Below are 26,553 nucleotides of genomic sequence, written 5' to 3'. Positions count from 1 at the left end.
ATCACTTTTGGGATATTTGCTGTTAATTTCTCCCAAAAAATTACTGCAAGCTCTTTGCCAAGGTTCACTTTCTGTCCATAATTTTTCAATGTCCTCCTTAGTTAATGGTACGACAATTTCTGCTGGGTCTATTCCTGCTAATTGATGAAGTCTCAATTTTCCTTTTTAAATCAAATCAGAGATTTTTTTCCACATAAGTTTTTAATTTTTTATTTGGTTTATTTGGTAAAAATATCCATTCCAAAATAATATCTTCCCTCTGCATTAATATTCTAGCAGGAGGACGCCTAGAAGGTAAAATAACCAAAATGCAATCCAGCTTTGGATCTATACGATCCACATGTCCTTTATGCACTTTCTTTTCTACCAAGGCTAATTCTTTCTCAGCTTCAGGTGATAATTCTCTTGGACTATTTAAGTCCTTGTCACCTTCTAAGGTTTTGAACAAATTAGTCAGTTCATCATTTTTTACCCCAACAATAGTTCGTAGATGAGAAATATCTCCAAATAATCTTTGAAAGTCATTAAGGGTCTGTAGTCTATCTCTCCAAATTTGCACCTTTTGGGGTCTAATTTTTTGTAGCTCTATTTTATATCCTAAATAATTAATAGAATCTCCTCTTTGTATCTTTTCAGGAGCAATTTGTAATCCCCAGCAAGGCAAAATTTTCTTTACTTCTTCAAACATTATTTCTAAAGTATCTGCATTTGAGTCAGCTAGTAAAATATCGTCCATATAGTGATAAATTATAGATTTAGGAAATTTTTTACGTATCACTTCCAATGGCTGTTGTACAAAGTATTGGCACAGAGTTGGGCTATTCAACATTCCCTGTGGGAGGACCCTCCATTGAAATCTTTTAACCGGTTGAGAATTATTATAACTAGGCACTGTAAAAGCAAATCTTTCTCTGTCTTTTTCTTGTAAGGGTATTGAAAAAAAAACAGTCTTTTAAATCAATAACTATGAGAGGCCATCCTTTTGGTAACAGAGTAGGCAAAGGCATCCCATATTGTAGAGAGCCCATTGCCTGAATTACTTTGTTAATTGCTCTAAGGTCTGTTACCATTCTCCATTTACCAGATTTCTTTTTAAGAACAAATACAGGAGAATTCCAAGGGCTGGTTGATTCTTCAATATGCTGAGCATTTAACTGTTCATCTACCAGCTCTTCTAAAGCCTGGAGTTTCTCTGTTGTTAAAGGCCATTGCTGGACCCATACAGGCTTGTCTGTTAACCATTTTAAAGGTAGAGCTGTTGGTGTCTTTGGAAGATCATCAGTTATTGTGCCCTGTTCTTGTATAATATGGATGGCTGGTGACCACTCATTAGAACAATATCTACTAATATTTCTCTCAGTAACATGTGCTAGTTTATGATTTGTTTCTGAGATTGGAGGGATGTTAATCTGAGTATTTCATTGTTGCAACAAGTCTCGACCCCACAGGTTCATAGTTATGTTAGCCACATATGGTTTTAATTTTCCTCTCTGTCCTTCTGGACCTATACATTCGAGCCATCTTGCACTCTGTTCCACCTGAGATGATGTCCCAATTCCTAACAGTTGAATGTTTACCTCCTGAAGAGGCCAAGTTGGATGCCAAAATTCTGGTGCAATTATGGTAACGTCCGCACCTGTGTCTACCAGACCAGACAACAATACACCATTTATTTTTATCGTTGATTTTGGTCTTTGTTCATTAATAGAAGTTTGTCAAAAGATTTTCTTTTTGTTTTCTCCTGAATTTTCTCTTCTCTCTGTTTCATCATCCTGACCAGCATGATTTATTCCAATAGGCATTTGGTTATTTAATCGCTCAGAGCAGGGATTTCCTCTATGGCTGCAGGAAAGGTTTGAACTGGATTTGCAACGGGGGCCTGCGTGAGGCCCCTCTGGGAGTTTCCCGAAGACTGAGGCAAAAGATTACCCTGTCTGTCCTTTGTTGATCTACATTCGCTGGTCCAGTGTTTTCCCTTACCACACCTTCTGCATACTCCAGAAGGAAGGGGCATTCTGTTGCCATTGTTCCTTGAAGAAACATTGTTTCTAGGAATGACCTGTTTACAGTCCCTTTTAAAATGTTCTTGCTTTCCACATCCAAAACATCTAACATTCCTCAAACCTTTTGAAATTGCTTCTCCTATCCACATATTATCATGCTCATCAGCTTCAACATTAACTGTGTCTCTAATCCAATCTTCCAAAGGTGCAGATCTTGCCCTTAATGGCCTGATTATTCTTTTGAATGCTGCATTCGCATTCTCAAAGGCCAAAGATTCAATTATTGCCTTACCAGCTTCTGAATCTGAGACCATTCTCTTTACTGCTGAAGCCAGTCTTTGTAAAAATTCTGTAAAAGACTCTTTTGGGCCTTGCATCACCTTTGTAAATGACTCAGATCTTTTCCTGGTTCCTCAACTCTGTCCCATGCACTCAAGGCTGCCGTTCGACATAAAATTAGGGTTTGGACATCATATAAACATTGTGTTTGTACTGAAGCATATTGGCCTTCTCCAATAAGCTGATCCTGGCAAACTTGTATTCCTTTATCCCTCCATTGTTTTTCTATGTTTTTAGCCTCATCCTTAAACCAGGTCAGAAATTGAAGTCTCTGGCTTGGTTCCAGAACACCTTGTGCAAGGTCCCGCCAGTCCTGTGGTACAATCCTATTATATGTTGACCAAGAGTTTAACATTTGCTTTACATATGGGGAATACATGCCATAAGATACTATTGCCTCCTTAAACCCTTTTAAATCCAACATTTCAATTGGAGCCCAAATATTTTGTGTAGCCATTTGATCAGGCATCTGCTGTACGGTTACAGGATAAATTAAGGGTGACTGTGTGAAAACAGGCTTTCTTTCTATAACCTTATGATCCAGACTTGAAACAACTTCACTGTTAATTTCTTCTGTCTGAATTTTTACAGGTTTAACAAGTTCTTCTAAAGCTGTTATCCTGGCACTTAAATTGACTATTTTTTAAAATATTAAAATGAGGATTAGCATAGTGATAAACTGCGTAATTCCACCAATACTAATCATCTCATATAGTTGTTCCATTGTCAGACTGCCTAAAATTTCGAACAAAAACCAATTTTCTTCCAATGCACACATAAAACCCATTTTTTTTTAATGTGGAAAAAAATTCTCTTTTAGATAGTTTCCTTTAAAATATCTGCTTGGGTCTGGCTTCCTTAAGCTCTGACCACGTGCGTTGGCTTTACAGGCAGGGCCCTGTTTGGCAGGGCAGGTCTGAGTTGTTTGTAGCACCGGCTTTAAGCAAGCTGCTCACAGACCTAGGCCCAGGCTAAGAAGCCACTCGGACTAGGAAGTCGCCGCTTGGACTAGGAAGCCGGCCGCTTGGACTAGGAAGCTGGCAGCTCGGACTAGGAAGCCAACTGCTCGGCCTGCCGCCCTTGCGGGAAAGCAGATCTGCCTCCAAGCCAAGCGGTTTTTAATGGATTCTTGTTTCGTTGGGCGCCAGTTGTAGATGTAACCAACCATCTTATTAAATAAGAAACACAGAAACAATGTAAAAGAGAAAGCCGAGAGGTCAGAGCTCAGAGCTAAAATCTCACCCTGCTTCCTGCGGTCCCAGCTTCCCGAAAAGAGAGCTATTTCCTGTGTGTAAGTCGTTTTTCTAGTCATTCTGCCTTCTCATTGGTTGTAAACCCAAACACGTGACTGCCTTGTCACTGTCTGAATGTACAGCCCCCTAGGTCTTAAAGGCATATGTCTTCAATGCTGGCTGTATCCCTGAATACACAGAGATCTATGGGATTAAAGGCGTGTGCTACCACCGCCACACTCTGTCTATGGCTCTAATAGCTCTGACCCCTGGGCAACTTTATTTATTAACATACAATCAAAATCACATTTCAGTACAATTAGAATACCACCACAATCTGGCTCTGGGTTTTTAGTTTAATAAGACCATTTAGCATTTTTTGTTACACTGTTGGGATTATTCTTTTAAAAAAATTGTTCTATTAACACCCCGTTTACAATCTCTTTTTAGGTGACCTTGTTTACCAAAAATTGAAACACTTGACATTACAATTTTCCTTCAAGCCTCTGGAAATCATCTCTTCTATCCAGGCATCATCATGGTTCAATATTGATTATATCTCAGATCCATTCCTCTAAGGATGCGGGTCTTGGCTTTAACTTCCTAGGTACCCCTTTGCAGTGTTCATTAGCATTTCAAAAGCCTTAGATTCAATTATTATTCATATAGCTTCTGAATTTGGTATCATTTTATTTATTGCCAAAGTCAATCTTTGTAAGAAATCAGTGAAGGTTTCTTTTGGGCCCTGCATAACTTTAGCAAATGACTCAATTTTTGTTTCTATTTTTTCAATACTGTCACAAGCATTCAAGGCCGTAGCATGGCATAAAGCCAGGGTATGGTCATTATATCTAGACTGCCTTTCTGTATTAGCATAATCTCCCTCTCCAAGAAGTTAGTCTTGAGAGATTTCCATACTTCTAGCCCTATTTTTTTGTTCAATGGTCTGAGCCTCATCTTTGCATCAGTTCCTCCATTGTAATTGAGGACCAACCTCCAAGACTGCTGCAACAAATCTCTCCAGTCTTGAGGGATAATTCTATTACAAGTTGACCATGAGTTTGACATATGCTCCACCAAAGGTCAATCCGTGTCATATGAGACTATCACTCCTTGACTCGCCTCAAATCTAACATTTGCAGAGGAGTCCATTTAGCTCTTTCATAGCCTTAAGGATATCTATCGTTTGGCAGTTCCTGTAAGTTACTGGATAAATTAAGGTTGGCTGTTTGAAAACCTTAGTCTGTTCCTCTGTAACTTTATAGTGCAATGCTGAAATAGGTTCTCCTTTAAATTTCTCTGTCTGGGTCTGAATATATCTCTGATCTGTTTTAATAAGTTTTTCTAAAACTTGTATTTTAGCACTCATATTAACCAACTCTTTTAGTGATAAAACAAAAAATGATCAAACAGATATTTATAATTGACACTACATAAATCTCATCTAAATTAATTATCCTCTTATTTAATTGTTCTATTTTCAAATCATCCAGTGTATTATCAAACAGAGACTTAACTGCCTCCATTGTATAGTGTCTCCCATTTTTTAATGTGGGAAAAAGCCCTCTCTTTTAACTAATTCTTCCATTTAAGAATTCCCAATTGTCTCACCAAATCTTCCAACAATGACCATGTGAGGCTAATTGCTTCTGTGTAGAAAAGTAGAAGCCTAAGCAAGTTTCAAGGCAGATACTTAGTGTTGTAGCATCCTGAGGTGGGGTTCCAAGGAAAGTGAAAAAAATCCACCCGAAGAGGGAACCAGGTATCTGGAAGGGCAGGCAGGGTAGTGATTCCAGCTGCAGTAGCTCTGGCATGTGCTAGAGGCTGCAAAGCTACAGACAAATGACTTTTTCATGAATTTATGCCCCAAAGTTGGACTCTGGATGTAGTACAAATTCTAATTGATCTCAATAATAAAAACTTGTAGCAGATATCAGGGTAAAGGCTGAAAGATTAGAGAAGCAGAGCAGCCAGCCACTAGATAGTTCTTACTGATATGACTTTTCAGACTGAAAGGGCCAAGCTTCTTGCCTTATCACTTCTCTCTACCCAGCCATATAACTTCCTGTTTTCTCCTCTGATGTGGGAAGTCTTTCTATATGCTGTGAATATGTGTGGTTCTCATTGGATAACAAATAAAGCTGTTTTAGCCTATGGCAAAAAAGCTTACCATCAGGTCAAAAATCCAAGCAGAAATACAGAGAGAAGGCCAGAGTCAGGGGAGATGCCAGCCCACTGCTGAAGGAGCAACAAGCTGCCAGCAGACTGGTAATGCCATGGCCATGTGGCAACATATAGATTAAATAGGAATGGGTTGAATTAAGTTGAAAGAGCTGGCTAATATAAGACCTTAGACCATACAGTTTGTAAGTGATATAAGCCTCTGTGTGTTTACTTGGGTCTGAAAGCCTTCAGTCCTTGGATGGGAGAGATTTGTCCTGACCAAGGGGCTGGGCAGTAGTGGTGAAATTTTTGGCTATACTCCTTGCAAGTTCTAGGATTAAAGGTATGAGCCATCACTGCCTGGCATCTAGTGGCTAGTTTCCACTCTGATCTCCAAGCAAGATTTATTTGTTAAAGCACAAACAAAGTATCACCACACGTCTGAAAAGAGATTCCATAAAGGTCTAGCATTGATGGTGCACCAGAAGCTAGAGGCCTTGAATAACATACTACACCATAAACATTTGCAAGTAAAGCTATTTGGACAAAAGAATATACTGCAAGATGCATCACAGCTCCCAGTGCCACTAAGATGAATGAAAAGGTAATGGAGAGGCAGAAAAGATGGAAAAGTGAAGTGTTTGCTTTTTTTTAAAATTAGTGTTTGTTTTTTTTGTCTTATTTTTGCTTGTTTGTGTTTTAATTAATATTCTTATTTGTATTTTTTAAAATTTCTTTTTAAGTTTTCCTTGGGGGGGGTACTACAATGAAGAAGGGACTGGGAAATGGGTGCGATTGGAATGCTTGATGAGAAATTCCCAAAGAATAAATTAAAAAAAATACATAATAAAAATTTCATATTGGCTACCATTAAAAAACAAAGAAAAATACAGTGATAAATTTTGAGCAACTTTCAGAGGAGAGTTTATGTCCCAGTTAAGATTCCTTAAATAAAAAGTTGTCTCTTGACACACACACACACACAAATTCAGGACAGTAAAGAAGAAATTAGAAGATGGATAGATCTCCCATGCTTATGGATTGATAGGGTTACTTTAGTAAAAACAGTCATCCTACTAAAAGCAATCTATATATTTAATACAATTCCCAACATAATTCCAACACAATTCTTTAAAGAGGTTGAAAAAAATACATTTTCAGCTTCATATGAAAACACAAAAAATCCAGGATAGTTAAAACATTCCTGAATAATAAAAGAAATGTGGGAGGTATGGCTACCTCCAATTTGAAAGTTCTACTACAGAGCTATTGTAATAAAAACAGCATGTATTGTCTCCAAAACAGACATGTTAATCAATGGAATTTAATTGAAGAACAGGACATAAATCCACATACCTATTGATATCTGATTTTTGATAATGAAGCCAGAAGTACACACTGGAAAAAGGACACTATCTTCAACAAATGATGCTGGTCAAACTGGGTGGTCTTAAAAAGAAGAATCCAAACAGATCCATACTTATCACCCTACATAAAACTCAAATCCAAATGGATCAAAGACCTCATCATAAAACCAGATACACTGAACTTGATAGAAGAGAAAGTGGGGAATAGTCTTGAACTCATTGGCATAGGAAAAGACATTCTGAACATAGCACCGTGGTGGTATTGTATTCCCCCAAATACTTTATTTTGTTAATAAGAACTTTTAAGATACCTGCTACATCTGGCACCCAACGTTTGTGGTGTGAATTTACAAAAAAGCTGCTTACCTGTGGCCTTGCAGGCCCTGCTCAGACCCTAGCTACCCTCAGCCAGTTATGGTGAAGCATACTGGTTGGATTTGCTGAATCCAATGACAATATCCAAAACTAACTAAATGACCAAAAACCTCCCGTCCCACCTCTTGGGAATGTGGGTGTCACTTTCTTAAAATTACTTCCTGCTTTCTGGGGGTGAAGGCATCTTTAGGGGATTCTGAAAAGAAAATTTACGGGTTAATTGTCAAGTCCTGTATCATTTGTCCAGTCTCTGCATAATAGGAAAGTTCAGGGCTTGTCACAAGTCCTTGTTCAAGTTGTCTGTCAGGCTGGATCATCTCAACTAGTCATCGCGAAATTGTCCTGAGCAGTTTGTAGTCCAAAGTCAATCTTACTGTGGTGTTAATCAGCTTAATGGCTTTATCATAGTCCATGTGGAATCATCTGTGTGGAGTCCCGTCTTCCTTTTGAAGATTTCAAAAGTTCAGCTGAGGAACTGGCAAAGTAAAGTAGCTGTGGCTTGTTCTGCTTCTCTGATCTTCCAGCATTCACCCCAATAACTGGCCTCAGGTTTGTTTTTATTAATAAGTACCTTTAAGATTCTTGCTACATCGCACTGTTAACATGGGTAAGAAGATCAACAATAAATGAAACTGAGAAGCTGCATGGCAAAGGTCAAATCATTTGGACAGAGCAGCAGCATACAGAATGGGAAAAGATTTTTACCAACTCCACATCTGATAGTGGGCTAATATCTAAAATATATAAAGAACTCAAAAAACTAGTTATAAAAATTTAGAAACCCCAATTAAAAATGTTATATAAATCTAAACAGAGAATTTTCAAAAGAGGAAACTTAAATGACTGGAAAACACTTAAAGAAATGTTCAACATTCTTATCCACTGGGAAATGCAAACCAAAAAATTGAGATTTTTATCTGGCACCCATCAGAATGGAAGACCAATATAACACATGACAGCTAATGTTGGTGAGAATGTGGAGTAAAGGGAATACTCATCTATTGCTGGTGGGAGTGTAAACTTGTACAGACACTATTGAAATTAGTGTGGTTCAACATCCAGCTATACCACTCTTGGGCATATACCTGAAAGACCCTGCCATGGAGTCATTTGCTCAATCATGTTCATTGCTGGTCTATTTGTAATAGCCAGAAACTGAAAACAACCCAGATGTCCTTAAACATAAGAATGGATAAACAAATTGTGGTACATTTACATAATGGAGTATTATTACTCAGCTATTAAAAAGAAATGAAATGAAATTTGAATATAAATAGATGGAACTAGAAAAAAATCATCCCAAGTGAGGTAACCCAGACCCAGAAAGACAAATATCATGTGTATTTGATAATGTAGTTGTTTTTTGTTTTACTCTTTTGCTTTTTGGGAGGTCCATTACCCAGCTCCCAAATAAATCACACATATCTTTTTTTTTTTTTAAAAATCACACATATCTTTTTTTTTTTAAAGACTTATTTATTTATTTATTATGTATACAACATGTATGACTGCAGGCCAGAAGAGGGCACCAGATCTCTTTACAGATGATTGTGAGCCACCATGTGGTTGCTGGGAATTGAACTCAGGACCTCTGGAAGAGCAGTCAGTGCTCTTAACCTCTGAGCCATCTCTCCAGCCCTAAATCACACATATCTTATTCTTACTTTTGAATGCCTGGCCTTTGGTTGGCTTGTGTCTTGCCAGCTTTTCTTAACTTAAATGATCTCATCTACTTTTTGCCTCTGGGCCTTTTTCTTTTCTTACTTCTATAATCTTACCGTCACTCTTACTCTGTGGCTGGCTTCTTCTTTTCTCCCTCCTTGATCTCTCCTCCTTCCAGATTTCTCATTCTACTTATTCTCTCTGCCTGACGGCTTCACCTATTCTTTCTCCTGCCTTGCTATTAGCCATTCAGCTCTTTATTACACTATCAGGCATTTTAGACAGGCAAAGTAGTACAGCTTCATAGGGTTAAATAAATGTAACATAAAATAATGCAACACATCTTTGCATCATTAAAACAAATGTTCCACAGCATAAACAAATGTAACACATCTTTAAATAATATTTTACAACATGTTTATATGTGGATATTTGATATTAGGTAAATGATAACCAAACTACAATCCGTAGGGTTAGGTGTAGAGTAAGATACTGGTTGGGGCCAATAGACCTTGCTAATAAAGGGAAATAGCATAGGTAGTTATGAATGGATGAGGGTTGGTGCAGGAACAAGAGGGTCAAATGGGGAGGATAAGGGACCAGGGGGGGAATACAGAGCTAAATACAGCTAAAATTAAGGGCCAGTTGAGGATCATTATGGAAAGGTAATACAGTAGAAAATTCCTAAAATATATACATAGATGAAGGTGGTCCTAATAAAATCATTGAGTGGTACAGAGCTGGTGGGAGTAACCCACCAATATCTGATTTGACTTAAGGTTCACTCCATGAGATGAAACTCATACCTATAACTGCTGGAGTAACCAAGAACCTGAGACCAGGTAGCATAGGGCTCTAGGGTGAAACCAAATACTACTGGTCCAAAAAAAACTAACAACAGCAACAACAACAACAAAAAATCAATGTGACAATAAAATAACTCCTAATGACATTCTGTTATACTCATAGATCATTACTTTGTTCAGCCATCATCAGAGAAGTTTATCCTGCTGTAGATAAGAACAAACACAGAGGCCCACAGTCAGATGTTATGCGTAGAATCAGAGACCTTGGAACACTCAGCCCTAAATGGGATGTCTCTATTAGATCCTTCCCCTTAGGTGTCATGGAACTCCAAGGAAGAGGAGGCAGTAAGAGTATAAGGTCCAGAGAGGGTGGAGGAGACCAAGAAAACAAGGTCCTCTAAATCAATATGAGCAAAGTTCTATAAACTCACAGAGACTGAAGCAACACACACTGGGCCTGAATGGGTCTGCAGCAGGTCCTCTACCTATATAGTATGGCTTCCAGTTTAGTTTTTTAATGGGTTTCATGATTGTGCTCTATTGGGCTCTTTTCCATTTGTTTGTTTTATCCAATTCTAATGTGTTTGGTTTTTGTTTATCTTATTTTATTATTATCCCCTAGAAGCCTTTTTTGTTTTGTTTTGTTTTTCTAATAAGAGGAAAAAAAGGGAGTGTTTCTGGATGGGAGGGAAGTGGGGGAGGAACTGGGAGGAGTAGAGGGAAGGGAAACCATGATTAAGATATATATATATATATATATATATATATATATATATATATATATATTAGAGGAAAAATATCTATTTTCAATAATTAGAAAAAGTTTCATTGTGGGATCAAATAAGATTAGAAATTGAACTAGGGTTTCATGTATGCAAGGCAAATATGCTACCTTCAGACAGTTTCAGACCTAAAGATGCAACTTGAATAAAATATGTGATGTAATATTTCATAATATGAAATAATTTCTCTCACAAATTAAAATACTTAAAAGAAAATTGCTTACAGGTTTGTAAATAACCATGGAAATTTTTGCTAAACAAATCCATGAAAAAATTCTCCCATGTTCTGAGCACATGTGTTGATTGACTTGTGTAGGTATCTTAGGCCACCTTTCCCTATTTTTCTACTAACATAGTGAAATTAACTTCTGAGAGTATGTTTAGTGGTCCACTGTCCATCAATATACATGCCTTAATTAAAGAAAAATGTCCTGTAACAATTGTCAAAATACTTGTTTTTAGAATTCATTAAGTAATACATATGCAATATATATAAAATTATGCCCAGATTAGCTAAAGACTGTGAACAATGATAGAAGTAACTATCCAACTATAAATATATCTGTTGAAACCATTTATTAGGAACTATAAAGTTTCTAAAATTATTTTTTATTATATGTTACTAAAACAATGTGGAATTCCACAATTTGCTTCCTTTGTGCTTACTTATTAATTACATTTTAATTAAAATATAATTACTTATTCCCTTCAGTCTTTTTCTTTCTAGCTCCTATGTCCCTTTCCTCCAACCCCTCCCACACCCCAGCTGCCAAATTCATAGCCTCTTTTGCTTTATTGTATAAAAATATATAAATACAACCAACAGAGTCTGTTATTGTGTTTCAGAGGTGACCACTTTGTTCTGGATAACCAATCAGGGGCTCATGCCTGGAGAAGCTAATTCTCCCTCTCTCTATAGTCACTAGTTGCCTGTACTTCTTTGTCTAGGAGTGGGACATGCCCCCTTCCCAACAGAATCCTCTGCTGTGGGATGTCTTTCTGTATACTGTGAATATGTGATGCTATGATTAGTTAATAAAGAAGCTGCTCTGACCTAGGCAAATCAGGTTATATCCAGGCAGGAAAGCTACAAAAGAGAAAGGAAGGAGAAAGGTGGAGTCAAGGCAGATGCTAACACTGCTAGGAGAAGCAAGATGTGTAAATACCAGTAAGCCATGGCTACATGGCAGCTTATAGATAAACAGAAATGGGTTAAGTTATAAGTGCTATCTAGCAAGAAGCCTGCCATAGGCCATACAGTTTATAAATAATATAAGCTTCTGTCTGTTTACTTGGGACCAAGTGGTTGCAGGACACAGGTAGGAGAGATTTGTCTCGACCTCAGGTCTAAGTGGGACCAGAGAAATCTTCCAGCTACATTCCTCCTTTCACATTAGCATGTTTGTTGGTACTATAATTGTTCTAGTCTTGTTTCCATAGCCATTTTTAAGAAAGGCAGTCACACAGCAGAGTTTCCGGTATTCTGACTCTTATAATCTTTCTGCTCTTTCTTAGTGTTCCCTGAGCTTTTGATACAAAAGCTGAGTTGTAGTGTGCACCGGAGCTAGGTTCCCTACAATCCACTTCTCTTTGTATTGTGTCTAGTTGTGGTTTTCTGTAATGGTCTTCATGTGTTATGGAGAAAAGCTTCTTTGATGAGTGTTGATGGCTACACTTGTTGTGGGTATAAGGATAGATAAGATTTAGAATGTAGTTAAGGAATTATGTTGGTTTAGGGAACTGGTGGTAGTAGAGCCTCTTCTAAGACTCATGACCTCACGATCCTTGTGTGGTTAACTAGGTTTCTAGCACTAGATATTAATTCTCTCCTGTTAAGTGGGCCGTTAGACCAATTAGACAGCTGTTGGTTACAGCTAACATGTGAGTGACATGATGCACCTTTATACATATTTTGCCATGCTGGTCATTGTTATGGTTCCGAGGTGTCACATTTGGGTAGAAATATCAATTGCTTTCTTCCCTTAAGAGCTTGCAGAGTACTAGTATTATGGAAGATAGATTGAAGGAAGGAAACTTTAAGGTTAGAATCAGTTCTAATAATCCAAGTCTTCAGCAAGAGGGGCTTACCTTTAATCTCTGAGAGGCATCTAATGACAATAGCAATAGCCCTTATTGTTTAGGAAGTCATTTGGACTTCCTTGAGCAACCACTTGGTTGTTTACTTTGGTGGCAATGGATTAGGGTTTTGTTACTCTGTTGTAGTTCTGGGAAGTGTTGGTTCAAGTGACTTAACTTTATTTAAGATATATAATAATTTTATGCAAATATAAAATAAGATTCTTTGAGGCTTTATCAAACCATTTGGTGTTATTTGTCCTTCTTCCCTCCTACTCATTCTGCAATGACTTATCTCCCCACGTAGGTCCCCCCTCACTCTTTTTCTGTTTCTCCCTTCATATCACTTGTATCTTGTTATTTCCCTGAAACCCTCCCGCCCCCTAAAATCTCTTTATACTTCTCTGGTTTCTATTGTCAGTCAGTATTATCTATTCATATCTGAAGACTTGGAGCTGGGTCTAGTTTACTCCAACCAATATAATCTTTTGTTGTTCCTTCCATTTACCTGCAAAGTTTATTTCATTTTTCTTTATAGCTGAATAGCATTTCATAGTGCATATGAACCACATCTTCAGAGCCCATCATCTGTTGAAGGGCATTTTGGGTTGTTTCCATTTTATAGTTATTATGAGTATGGGAATAATAAATATTTCTGAGCAAGTATCTATGGAATATATGCTTCTTGTATTTGTATTAGTGTATCTTTCATTAGTTTCAGAAACTTTTCTTCTATGATCTTGTTAAAGGTCTGGTCTATGCCACTGTCCTGGGAAACTTCTATATCTATAAAAGTTTAATCTATATCTATAATTTAAAGATTTGAAATTTTGATGGCACCCCACACTTCCTGCATGTCCCTTTCCTGTGCTTTATTTTTTTTATATTCCTTGCTTATTTGGTCTAAACATTCTGCTTTATCTTAGAGTCCTAATATTCTACCTCCAGCTTGATTCTTTCTTCTTGGAAGCCTTTCCCTGAGTTTTCTAATTGGGACATTGATCTTTTCAATTTCATTTTCATTCCAGCTTGTGTTTTCTTTAATGTTTCTATCTTTTCATTGAATTTGGTTTTCAAATCTAAATTGTCTTCATATTTTCATTAGCTGTACATTTATATTTTTTTGGACATCACTCAGGAATTTATTGTTATCTGAGTTCAATAAAGTGTTTGTTCATGTATTCTTTGAACTCTGTGAATTCTTTGATAAACTTTATGATTTTTTCTTTTAAATTCTTTGTTATGGAGACTCATCTAGCTATTTTTTATTAGAGAACACTTCTATAGGACTATTGAGTTTTTATCAGAGACATTCTGTCTTGATCATACATAATAGTTTTGGTTTTACAATTTTTTTTTCTGGCCATGTGAACTTTCTTTGTGTGTCTGATGTGAGAATCTGTCCTACAATAGACTGGGGAAGTAAAGGAGCTTTTGTGTGACTGAAGCTAGGACAGATAAAGCTGTTGGATAGGCCATTTTTAATGCAAGCAGAGATGTCTCCCATCCCACTGGTCTGTAGTTTGCTCTGTGGAATTGAGATGGCAGCAAGCAAGGAAGAAGCAACTTACAGGCAAAGGCAGCTCATGAAGAAACCTAGCTCTTGGGCTGCAAATCTAAAACTAGGCCTATTGATGTGAAGGTGGCCACAGGTAGGTATCTGTACGTATTTTCAGGAGAGCTTTACCCTGCAAAGTTACCTGAAGAACAAAGAATGTTTTCAGGCTATGGAGAACCTGGGCCTAGCCTTATGGGTATGCAGATCCAATCTCATCTTTTTACTCACAAATGATTTTTAAACTTTCTTCCAATAATGGCAAAATCATTCTGTGCTGGAGAGGGAATTGATGTCATTTTCTACATTAAAAAAAATTAGGAAGACATAAATCCCTTGATTTGCCTAAGAGAAATTATAGCTGGCTTATCCTTTTGTTTCTTCAATATATGCATCACTTATATTTCAGAATTTCATACTGTGTCATAGTTACACACACACACACACACACACACACACACACACACACACACACACACACACACATTTTACCACTTGAATCTTCGAATTGCACCCAAGAGTTGCTTTGACTTGTTTGGTTCAAAAATAACTAAAGAATTTGGAAGAGTGAAATGCTAATCTTGATTTACCTCAACTGGTTACCCAGTGCGTTGCCCAGTGCTCAGTCAGTTCCATGCTAATGGAATAGGAATAACACCCAGCCTTTAGAGTAGAAGCCACCTGAGTCTTGTGCTCATAGGAGAGGAAGGCACCCACTATGGATGAGAAGGAGGTAGCTAGAATCACAAGATCAAGAAAAAATTGCTGCAATGGTCCTTAAGTAAATAGAACACTACAGAGTCATTAAATTGTATATAGAGAATCTGAAAAATTAAATCAACTGCAGTGACAGCACATTTATATGCATTTATAAAATGAATGACTTTTTAAAGAAATACTTTATCCTCAGTTACACTAATGCATCTTATGAATATATCCTTGAGGAAAGAATAATTTTATCATAAGAATGTAGCCAGGTTTGGTGATATATGCCTTTACTTCAGCACTAAAAAGGCAGAGGCAGAGAGATTGCTATGAATTTGAGCCCAGCCTAGTTCTGTCATTATAGGTATACCTTCAAACTTCAACAAAACAATAAGAACTTGTTTGGGCAACTCTTTTGGACCTTCTCTTTACTATTTTTGCAAAAATCCAGCATTTAATCATGACAAGGAATGAAGATTTCAGATTGCTAAATTATTTCTAACCTCTGATCTGAGAAAAAATTAATGTATTATGGCCATCTTCTTTGAATAAATAAACTTATAAATACTGTTGAAAAGCAGCAAGAGGTGATCCCTCCCAATGGTCGCAAAAGTTTTGTGGTTGCCAAATATGAAATGAGATTTCTATGGATGTGGGTCTGAGTGTATATAGTGGATAAGTGAAAAGGGCATGCTTACACAGTTATCTTTATTAAAGTTCACATTCAATCTAAATAACATGGGCTGCAAAGTAAGAGTTTTCTCATCAGAACATTGGGTCAAAGTTATTGGAAAAATGTTTCATCTCATACCCTCTTGGTTTTTAGTGAAAGAGGTGTTGAATTTATAAAACATCAAAGATCTATTATAGATAAGAGAAACTCCATTTGAAAATTCTTGCTGGCATTGTACATTATGATTTTAAAAAATCCACTAGCAACCACTAATAAGCCTTTTTTTTTTTTTTTTTTAAATAGCCTGGACCTTGTAGACTTGAAGTATTTATATTTTGTTTGTACTCATTCACTCACTCACTCACTCTCTGGAAGACACATACCATTAAAGTATTGGAATTAAATCACAAGCAATCCATGGAGCCTGCTTACTGAGCAAAGGAATTTATTTGGGGGTTAACTCACAAGAGAAAGTAAAGGAATTTGTTGCAGGATCCTGGAAAGGTGAGGCATGGTCCAACACATTTTGTTGCAGTAACACCTACGCTACTGATACCCGTTCACTATGTCCAAGCGAGGGGCTGTGGATTAAAAAATAAGAGACAAAAGACAGCGAGTCATTTGCCACAGCTGAATGCCGAATGCCATTTATTGAAAGAGGGAGGAAACCTTAAATACAGGCTTACAGCACAATGGAGGATCCCTGGAGAGCAGAAGTTCACTATGGAATGTTCTACATTCTTGCATCTAAGCTGTTTACACTAAATGCAGGATACAGGAAAAAAGAACCTCTGGTGATTGGTTAGGTGAGAAGGAAACAGGCAGGGAATCTGCATAGGGAGAACATCTGGTCAAGGTTGGCAAGCAAGGTGGCAGTCACTCACAGTGGGGGGCCAGGGCCCACAACATTTCTCTGGCAAACTCTGCCCTGGTCCATACCAGCATCCAAAACCACAAGGTAGCAAAGAGAGAGAGCATACATGTACCCTAGGTCTTAAGGGTCCCCCAGCAGCCACACCACAGACGCTTTTACTCCAAGGTCAAGAGCAGGTGTAACAACCACCTGCTACCTCACTAGGAGAGGTGCTTCAGGGCATGGCTTAAACAGCCACCCATCACATCTCCCCCCCTTTGTCTAAATAAGAAAGTTCTAATCTAACACAAAACTATATATAATAAGAATGATTATAAATGATTATTATTGTCCAGGAGAAATAACAGATAGTGACCTAAGCAAAATGAAACTATAATCAACAAGAACAACATCAAACAAGAGACACACTCTAAAATCCAGAGATGTCCAGAACATAGGTAAATGGTATGTTAGAGAGATTATTCTAAAAGCTGCCCTATCCTGAAGAATCTGAATCTAGTACTTAGTATGTTCTAGCTAAGATATGAGAAGATTGTAATTGTAACTGTTAGTCTTCAACCCATCAAAGACCTGAGAAGGAATATAATAATAATACCTGAGAAAACAGGAAATGCACACGAGCAACTTTCAGAAATTTTGCAAGAATAGACAGAGACAGCTGGCAGCTTGGACAGCCATCTAAAGTTTCTTAGCACCATTGGGGCACAATTTGGTGTGCAATTCTGTAGCACAATTTGGCTACAGGCCTAGAATATCTGACAAACCATTTTTAGAAGCAGGAATTTTGGAAGACCATCTTACCCTCTCTTGGCAGAGTTCAGTAGTTGCTTTTCCTTGTGTCCCACTCATCCAGAAAGGACAGCATTTGTACTGTCAGCAGGCCATTATGCACTAGGAAGAAGACAAACTTCCAAACGGAGTGTCTTAAAAGCCCAACATTCTTTTGGGATCAGATCGGTGCTGCCAGGAGCAATTGTGTCTCATGTCAACAGAATTCTAAGCTATTTAACTGTCATATTCTCTAAGTCTATGAAGTGTTTGGAGATTACCTGTCTATCTGAACTATGTAAATCTAGACAGCCTAACTAATATAACTATAGAGATGACAAGCATGAATGACTATAAATCTGCAAGTCTTATCTATCTAAATAACCTAAGGACTAAGACTTCATATAAACAAGGTAAACAGTCTGTAAACAAATGTATAGTAAAAGGACAATGACCTCAAAATTGTGACAATACACAAAATATCTTAAACCATGGTAGAAATGCATAGTGCAATATGCAAAATGACAATAGTCCTAAATATATATCAATATATAAAATATCCTAAACAGAGGTAGAACATACATACAGTGTGACAAATATAATTTTACATTTGTATCAATATACAAAATATTTCAAATAGGAATAGAAATACATGTACATTACAACAAATATATTTCTGTATTTATATTAATATACAAGTTATCTTTGATAGGAATATAAAAATAGTTAACATTTGTATCAATATTCAAGAATCCACAACCATGCAAATTATCTAAGGCTGATATTTTACTAAATTACCTTACTAATATATACAATAATCTACCTTAATATCCTGTACCTATCTATTCCCATTTTGGGTACCAGGAGTATAAATGCTGGTGCTTATGCAATGGCTCAAAATAGGGAACTGATGCATGTGACATGGGAGCAGGGGCCCGGGAGGGAGGGAGAGGTACCCCTGTGGTTATGAGCCAAAGCAGGTAAGTGCTGGGTTCCCTTTTGTCTAAATAAAAAGCCAGGCTAGGCTGGACCCACAGTTCAATGTACCAAGGGTTACCTGCCCCTTCCTCCCTCCCCCAACCTCAGGCTAACATGGCAGGAAGTTAGGACTGAAGTACTCAGCAGAATGAGCAGAGCTGGAAGGAAGAAAGCTGTGGGGGTAGTGGGCAGCAGAGGGGAGCAGACTCTTCAAGCAGGGTGGGAATTTTTAAATAGACAGGGAAGTGTGGTAAGTGGGTCACAGCTGCCATGGAGGCTGAGGGCAGATGTGGGCGCCATGGGCCCTGACCCCCGACTGTGAGTGGCTGCAGCCTTGCTTGCTGACCAGGTGTCCTCCCTATTCAGATTCCCTGCCGGTGTCCTTCTCACCTTAGGATCATCGGAGAGCTTACCGGAGGTTCTTTGTTCCTACATCCTGCTTGTGGTGTAAACAACTTAGGTGCATCCTGTATTTGGTGTAAACAACTTAGATGCAAGAATGCAGAACTTTGGGTCTAGAATGTAGACCATTGGTAGCGAACTTCTGCCCTCAGGGGATCCTCCATTTGTGTTGTAAGCCTGTATTTAAGGTTTCTTCCCTCTTTCAATAAAGGGCATTCGACATCCAGTCGTACGAATGACTCGCTGTCTCTTGTCTCTATTTTTTAATCTGCAGCCCTTCGCTCGGACATGGTGAACGGGTATTGGTAACGCGGGCGTTACTGCTACAGATGGAGGTTCCTACCGAGATCCGAGTAAGAAGGACCAGCTGACGGACACTCTTGGAAGGCCGGCCGGCATTTTACAGGTGAGAGTGGATTGAAATGGGTACAGCTAGCTCACAGTCAGTTAATTGGACTGTTGAAGCAGGAAGGTACCAAAATTAAGTAAGGGCAAGACAGCTAAAGATTTTAAATGAAAAAGGAAATCTTCCCAAAAGAGAAGAGGGAAGGAAAGGAAATTTCCCGTTAGAAATGGGAGAGAAATTTTAATCAACAAAAAAGAATTTTCCCGGTAAAAAGGGGAAAAATTTTTGAAACTAGGCCTAAAGATTGAGGCCCTGTAGAGGAAGGATGAAGGAAAGAGAGAAGCCTCTTCCCAGTGGTAATGGAGAATGTAAAGACTTTTTCCAACTGTAGAGTTTTCAGGATAGCTGAAACTCTGAGCTCTTTCTTCCCGCCGGTGCAGAGCGGCAGCATCTGAATTACAAAGAATCGGCAGGTAGGCCTCATTGTTGCTGGCTAAATAGCAAGCGAGCCCAGGGGTTAGAAGTTTTGCTGTCTGTTTGCTTAATTTTGGCTCAAATGTTTTTTATTTTTTCCCTCAGAGTGGGAATAATTCAATATTTAGGGTCCCTTCGTGGGAAATGTTTTTCTGTTTTTCCCTTATGGTGGGAATAACTCATTGTTAGGTAGTCCCTTCATGGGAGTAGGAAGTTTAAATGTGAGTTTATGTGTGCGGGCGCGCGCCCAGTGGCTGTGGCGGACAAAGGCGTACAGGAGATAGCCCGAAGCAGCGGGCGGACAGGTATGCACTGGTGAGAGGCAGAGCTCAGAGTGCGGCCCAGACAGTGCTAACAATAGAGCCCGAACAGTGGACAGAACAAAGCTAAGCTGCAGCCTCGGCGGCTCTCGCCAAGCGAGCTGAGGCCGGGAAGGGACTAGCACTAAAAGTTTAAACGGGCCTAACTTCTGGTGAAAAATGGTTTCAGTCAGGACATTGAATGCTAAGTCAATGCTGTTTGAATAAAGGATGTTCTGTTCTTTTGATTGTCTTGATAAATGTTTGGATGAATGTTTGATCCTCATGGTTGAAAAACTAAAGGAACAAAATTCATAATTTTGAACTATATATTAGGTATGGTCTTGTCTGTTGATCATTACTGAAAATTTGGCTCTCCAATTTAAGTTGCTTTCTAGAAATTCTTGGTTTAATTCTATAAAAATATAACACCTGAAATGAATTGGGTTATTAGCTTATTAAATAATGTTGCTAAGATAAACCCATAAATAATAATCTCTTACTGATAAAGAGGTTACAAAATTATTTTTACAGTAAATAAAATACAGGTAAATTGTTTGGTCCACATTGTTAATAATTGGCTATTTGTGCTAATGTGTTATTTGGGATCTATAAAAAAAAATAATAATCCTCTTTTTAAGATTTAATAAAAATAGTCAAGAGTATTACCTAAAGTTTACCTTTTCAAATCCTATATAGATTGTATTTAATGCTTTTATAATTGGCATATGTAAAAAGGACCATGAAAACAGAAGCTGGTGATAGAATTGCTCAATTATTATTACTTTCATATTTTAAATTCAAAATGGCACCGATATATAGAACTGGAGGCTTTGGAAGTACAGGAAAAAAGGTGTTTTAACAGTTATCAATGATAAACAGCCTAAATTAAAAATAAAATTATATGGGATTGAGATTGGAAGATTATTGGATTCTGGTGCTAGATATATCTATAATTTCACAAAAATCCTGAGATCCCAATTGGCCCCTTAAAAATTCTACCTCTAACCTGCAAGGTATTGGCACAGCTCAGACGCCATTACAGAGCAGGCTACTTTTAAATTGGAAGGATGAGGAAGGTCATGCAGGAACTTTTCAACCATTTGTGCTACCTGACATTCCAGTGAACTTGTGGGGACGGGATGTGTTGGATGGCATGGGAGCAGTGCTTACTACACAGCCTGTACAACAGATGCTGAAGAGTCAGGGCTACTGCCCGGGCAAAGGCTTAGGGAAAATGTTGCAAGGAGACCCGCTCCCTGCGGCAGACAAAAACTGTGTCACTAGGGGTCCTGGCGATACTAGAGGATTAGGGTCTTTTCCATAGGGGTCACTGCACAGCAGCCTTCAATAATACAACCGATAAAAATCACTTGGAAGAGTGATGACCCTGTATGGGTGGAGCAGTGGCCCCTTGCTAAGGAAAAATTGGAGGCTGCGTATGCATTGGTTAAGGAGCAGTTAGATGCTGGACATATCATTCCTTCCACTTCACCTTGGAACTCACCTATATTTGTTATTAAAAAGAAATCAGGAAAATGGAGGCTGTTACAGGATCTTAGAGCTGTAAATAAAACCATGCTTCTCATGGGAGCAACACAGCCTGGCCTGCCTGCCCCTGTGGCAATTCCTAAGCATTGGCACTTAATTGTGGTTGACTTGAGGGATTGTTTCTTCACCATTCCTTTGCATCCCGAGGACAGTCCTCGCTTTGCTTTCAGTGTTCCTTCAGAAAATCTTAAGGAACCTTATCAGAGATATCAGTGGGTGGTATTGCCTCAAGGTATGGCCAATAGCCCTACTATATGTCAAATTTATGTGTCTTTGGCCCTAGCTCCAGTTCGAAAAGCTTTTCCAGGTGTTTATATAATTCACTATATGGATGATATATTAATGGCTGCTAAAGATAAAAAACTTGTTTTTGATGCCTTTTCTTATTTACAAGAGGTTCTTAGCTTGGCTAATTTACAGATAGCCCCAGAAAAGGTATAGGTATCTTTTCCCTATCATTATTTAGGTCATGAATTGTTATGAACGGGCATACGCCCACAAAAGATTACTCTGCGCATGGATCAGCTACGCACACTTAATGATTTCCAAACCTTTCTGGGAGATATTCAATGGCTTCGGCCCACTTTAAAAATTCCAACAGGTCAGCTTCGCCCCTTGTATGATGTCTTAAAGGGCGACCCTGACCCTTCATCTCCCTGTAAATTAACAGCTGAAGGACGTGTAGCCCTACAACGTGTGCAAGAGGCCCTGGAACAGGCTCACGTACAGTATATAGATCTTAATTCTCCCTTATTGTATTTGATATTTTGTTTTACTCATTCACCTACTGGAGTGTTTTGGCAAACAGGTCCCATTTTATGGGTACATTCCCCAGCTTCTCCAACAAAAATCATCACTCCTTATCCACAGGCTGTCGCTCAGATTATATTTAAGGGAATCAAGATCAGTGTTCAAACTTTTGGTAAGGAGCCAGATATTGTGGTGACCCCATACACCCAGTCTCAAGTAGCATGGTTGCAAGCTAATGATAATGATTGGGCCATATTGACATGCTCCATGCAGGGTCAGTTTGATACTCACTACCCCTCCAATGATGTGTGTCAATTTTTTAAATTGCATCCTGTTATATTTCCCAAGATAGTACAAATGACTCCTATTCCTCAGGCCCGTGTGGTATTTACTGATGGCACTTCACGTGGTTTTGCTGTGGTGGTTTCTGGTGACATAGTAAAGAGAATAAAAGTCCAGGGCACTTCTGCCCAGGTGACAGAGATACAGGCGCTGTTGCTTGCTTTACAGATGTTTTCTGATGAGAGTGTAAATATTTATACCGATAGTCAATATGTGACACATGCCATTATGCCTTTGGAAACAACAGCCTACATACCATCCATTTCTTCCATTCATGAATACTTATTGCAAGTGCAAGGACTTATATGGTCTCGCTCACATAACCTTTATGTGGGCCACATTAGAGCTCATACTCAATTGCCTGGACCTCTAAGTGAAGGTAATCAGAGGGCTGACGCCATTACTCATATGGCTGTCACATTAGTCTGTTCTGCCTTTGATAAGGCTGCTCAGTTGCATCAGCGTTATCATCTTAATGCTGGATCTCTCCGTTATCATACAGGCATAACCCGGGAACAAGCCATCCAGATAGTTAAATCATGCCCTACTTGTGTGGAATTTTTACCTGTTCCTCATTTGGGAGTTAATCCTCGAGGACTTTTACCTAATCATGTGTGGCAGATGGACGTCACACACGTGCCTTCCTTTGGAAAATTACAATATGTCCATGTGTCTATTGATACATATTCTTCTCTAATTTTTGCTTCTGTCCATTCAGGGGAAAAGGTTAAGGATGTAAAGAATCATTGTCTTCATGCTTTTGCTTACATGGGAGTGCCAAAATGCATAAAGACTGATAATGGTCTTGCCTACAGTAGTACGGGATTTTCAAAATTCTGCCAAGATTTTTCTATTGTTAATAAGACTGGTATTCCTTATAATCCTCAAGGGCAGGCTATAGTAGAACGCTGCCATCGTACCTTAAAAACTTATATTGCTAAAGTAAAAAGGGGGGAGTTAGGGGCTCATCTCTCCTCTCCACATTCTATTCTTTCCCTTGTTTTATATATTTTAAATTTTTTATCGGTGGATTCTGCTGGAGTATCTGCTGCATGCAGATAAGCACTGGAGGGCTCCTGTTGCAAATCATCCTCTGGTGCGATGGAAAGATCTTTCTACTGGCACTTTCTACTGGGACCCGATCCGGTGTTGGTGTGGGCCCGGGGATCTGTTTGTGTCTTTCCACAGGACAATGAAATTCCTCTGTGGGTTCCTGAACGCTGTGTTTGCCCTGTGGCTGCTGCTGAATCCCAACATGGCAGAGACCTATTGGGCCTTCGTAAAAAATTCTCCCCTTCTGATGCCGATGGGGATTGAGAGCCCAATATGGCCAGCCTTGGCAAACATTATTGTAAGCCTAGGAACTGTAGCCATATGGTTGGATTCTTCAGAAGGTAATGTATGATAACTTTTTTTCAAAAAATGTTGAGAATGTATCACACCTTGGAGATTAAGGATAACTCTGAAGGTCAATGAACTTCATTTGCTAACAGTAGCAAGCCAGCTAAGCTTTTCGCATTTTGCAACCCCCCTCAAGCTGGTGTAGTACCTACTTTTCAGGAATGGCTCTGTGCAACATTTATTTGCCTCCTGAAATTCATCTAGCCTTTCTGAAGATACCTCAAAATTTGTGAGCCTAAATGTAGCCATTACTGAGGCCATTAGTTCTGCTCCTTGTTTGCTGTTTTTGTTTTCTGTTTTCTTTATGTTTCTCAGTTGTTCTCTTGCAGACCTGCCAGTCTAAGTAGTGCTGGGATCAAGAAAAATGGGCCTTGGTGGTTCGTGTTCCTGGAGCCGTGTCCATGCCTGTGGCAGCTAGACACAGATGATGCTCACACGCTCCAGAAGAGACTCTGACATCGCTGTTGCTGTTGCTGCTGTTATAGCAGTGGTGGCCACTGCTGCTATTGTTTCTGGGATTGCTATTTCATAATTGGTTACTACAGCTAGCACAATGGAGACCCTGGCAGCAAAAGTAGCTACCACAGTTAGTTAATCTTTCTTTTTATTGGGCATGATAAATTTAATTCCACTTTTATACATTATAATTGGCTTTGTAAGTTGTAAATTATTTTAAAACTCAAGTTCCATTTGCTCGGGATACCACCTTACAGGACAGCTATTTGCGGTAAGGCTCGTTTAAATAGGGAATGGTTCAATTGCCTGTAGCCTTCTGGCTATGGGTGGGTTAGGACTTCTGTTGGTCTTTTCTGTGTCGCACAGATTGCAAGCCCAGTGCCACTTTGAGATCTTTGGCAGCAGTCACTCTACAGCTCACGTGGTTGAGTCTGTATGATAATGAGTATTCAGAGACGGGTAATGCTTGGGGGGCTGCCACCAACCTAAGACAGAGCACTTGTGTGGCCTGGGTAGGTGTCTCTATGACGGGTAAGGTGGTCTGCTGGTCCCATGCAACCTAAGTCAGAAGCTCATTTAATAAAAAGGGGGGACCTGTGGGCGCCATGGGCCCTGACCCCCGACTGTGAGTGGCTGCAGCCTTGCTTGCTGACCAGGTGTCCTCCCTATTCAGATTCCCTGCCGGTGTCCTTCTCACCTTAGGATCATCGGAGAGCTTACCGGAGGTTCTTTGTTCCTACATCCTGCTTGTGGTGTAAACAACTTAGGTGCATCCTGTATTTGGTGTAAACAACTTAGATGCAAGAATGCAGAACTTTGGGTCTAGAATGTAGACCATTGGTAGCGAACTTCTGCCCTCAGGGGATCCTCCATTTGTGTTGTAAGCCTGTATTTAAGGTTTCTTCCCTCTTTCAATAAAGGGCATTCGACATCCAGTCGTACGAATGACTCGCTGTCTCTTGTCTCTATTTTTTAATCCGCAGCCCTTCGCTCGGACATGGTGAACGGGTATTGGTAACGCGGGCGTTACTGCTACAGGCAGAGGCCACCTTGCCTTTAAAGTTTGTCCCACATTGGGCACCAAATATTGGGATTAAATGACCAGCAATCCATGGAGCCTGTTTAATGAGCAAAGGCCTTTATTTGGGGGTTAACCCACAAGACAGAGTAAAGGAATTTGTTGCAGGATCATGGAAAGGTGAGGCATGGTCCAACACAATTCTCTGGCAAACACTGTGGTCCAGACCAGCATCCAAAACCATGAGGTAGCAAAGAGAGAGAGCATACATGCATCCTAGGTCTTAATGGTCCCAGTGGCCACGCCCCAGGGGCATGTACCTCAACATCATAGGCAAGTGTAACAGTTACCTGCTACCCACTAGGTAGAGGGACTTGTGTCACCTGTCTCAGTCATAGCAGCATTTAGTTGAGACCAGTTGACTCCTTAAAAGATTAATGATGAATAACCCTTCTCATCTTTACTGTTATAATATGGACAACAGGAATCACTAGGGGAAAGTCAATGTGTATGTCTGTTTATCTATATGTGATGATACATACCTACAATCCCAGCACTCAAGCGACAATGTTTAAAGACAGCCTGTTCTACCTAGTGAATTCTGGTTAGCCTAGGCCAGCCAGGTCTACAGAGCAAGTTCTAGGATAGCTAAGGTTATGCAGAGACACCCTGTCTTGAAAAACAAACAAACAAACAAACAAACAAACAACCCCCCTAACCTTTCCCAAACCTAAAAACAAAATATAGTAAAATACTGATTTGAATCATTGAAGCAGGTCTATTACATTAAAAAAAAAATCATTTCATATTTCAACTAATTTGTATTTCAAATTGAAATTATTCCCAAAGGTTCTATATGATCATATAATCCTGATGATAAAAATACCACCAATGGAAAATGAATCCCTATAGTGTATAGAAAAATCCCTTGGTTTTTAATGCTTAGAATTAAAAAAAAAGGTGTCTGTGAACTTTTTTGAACTTTTAGATAATTTCCTTATCAGAACATTTCTTTTATGTTAAGAGTGAGAGAGATCTTGCTTTGCCCAGTAGGTAGTATTGCCTTGAAATAAAACTTAAAGGGGCATCAAATGTTTATGTTCCCAATGTTTATGTCCTGCCTCCAACTCTGCAGTAGTTGAATTTTCTTGAGCTA

The sequence above is a fragment of the Peromyscus maniculatus genome, chromosome 16, assembly GCF_049852395.1.
Source record: "Peromyscus maniculatus bairdii isolate BWxNUB_F1_BW_parent chromosome 16, HU_Pman_BW_mat_3.1, whole genome shotgun sequence".
Lineage (NCBI taxonomy): Eukaryota > Metazoa > Chordata > Mammalia > Rodentia > Cricetidae > Peromyscus > Peromyscus maniculatus.
The sequence above is the reverse complement of the archived record's forward strand: the minus strand, read 5'-3'. Positions refer to the sequence as shown.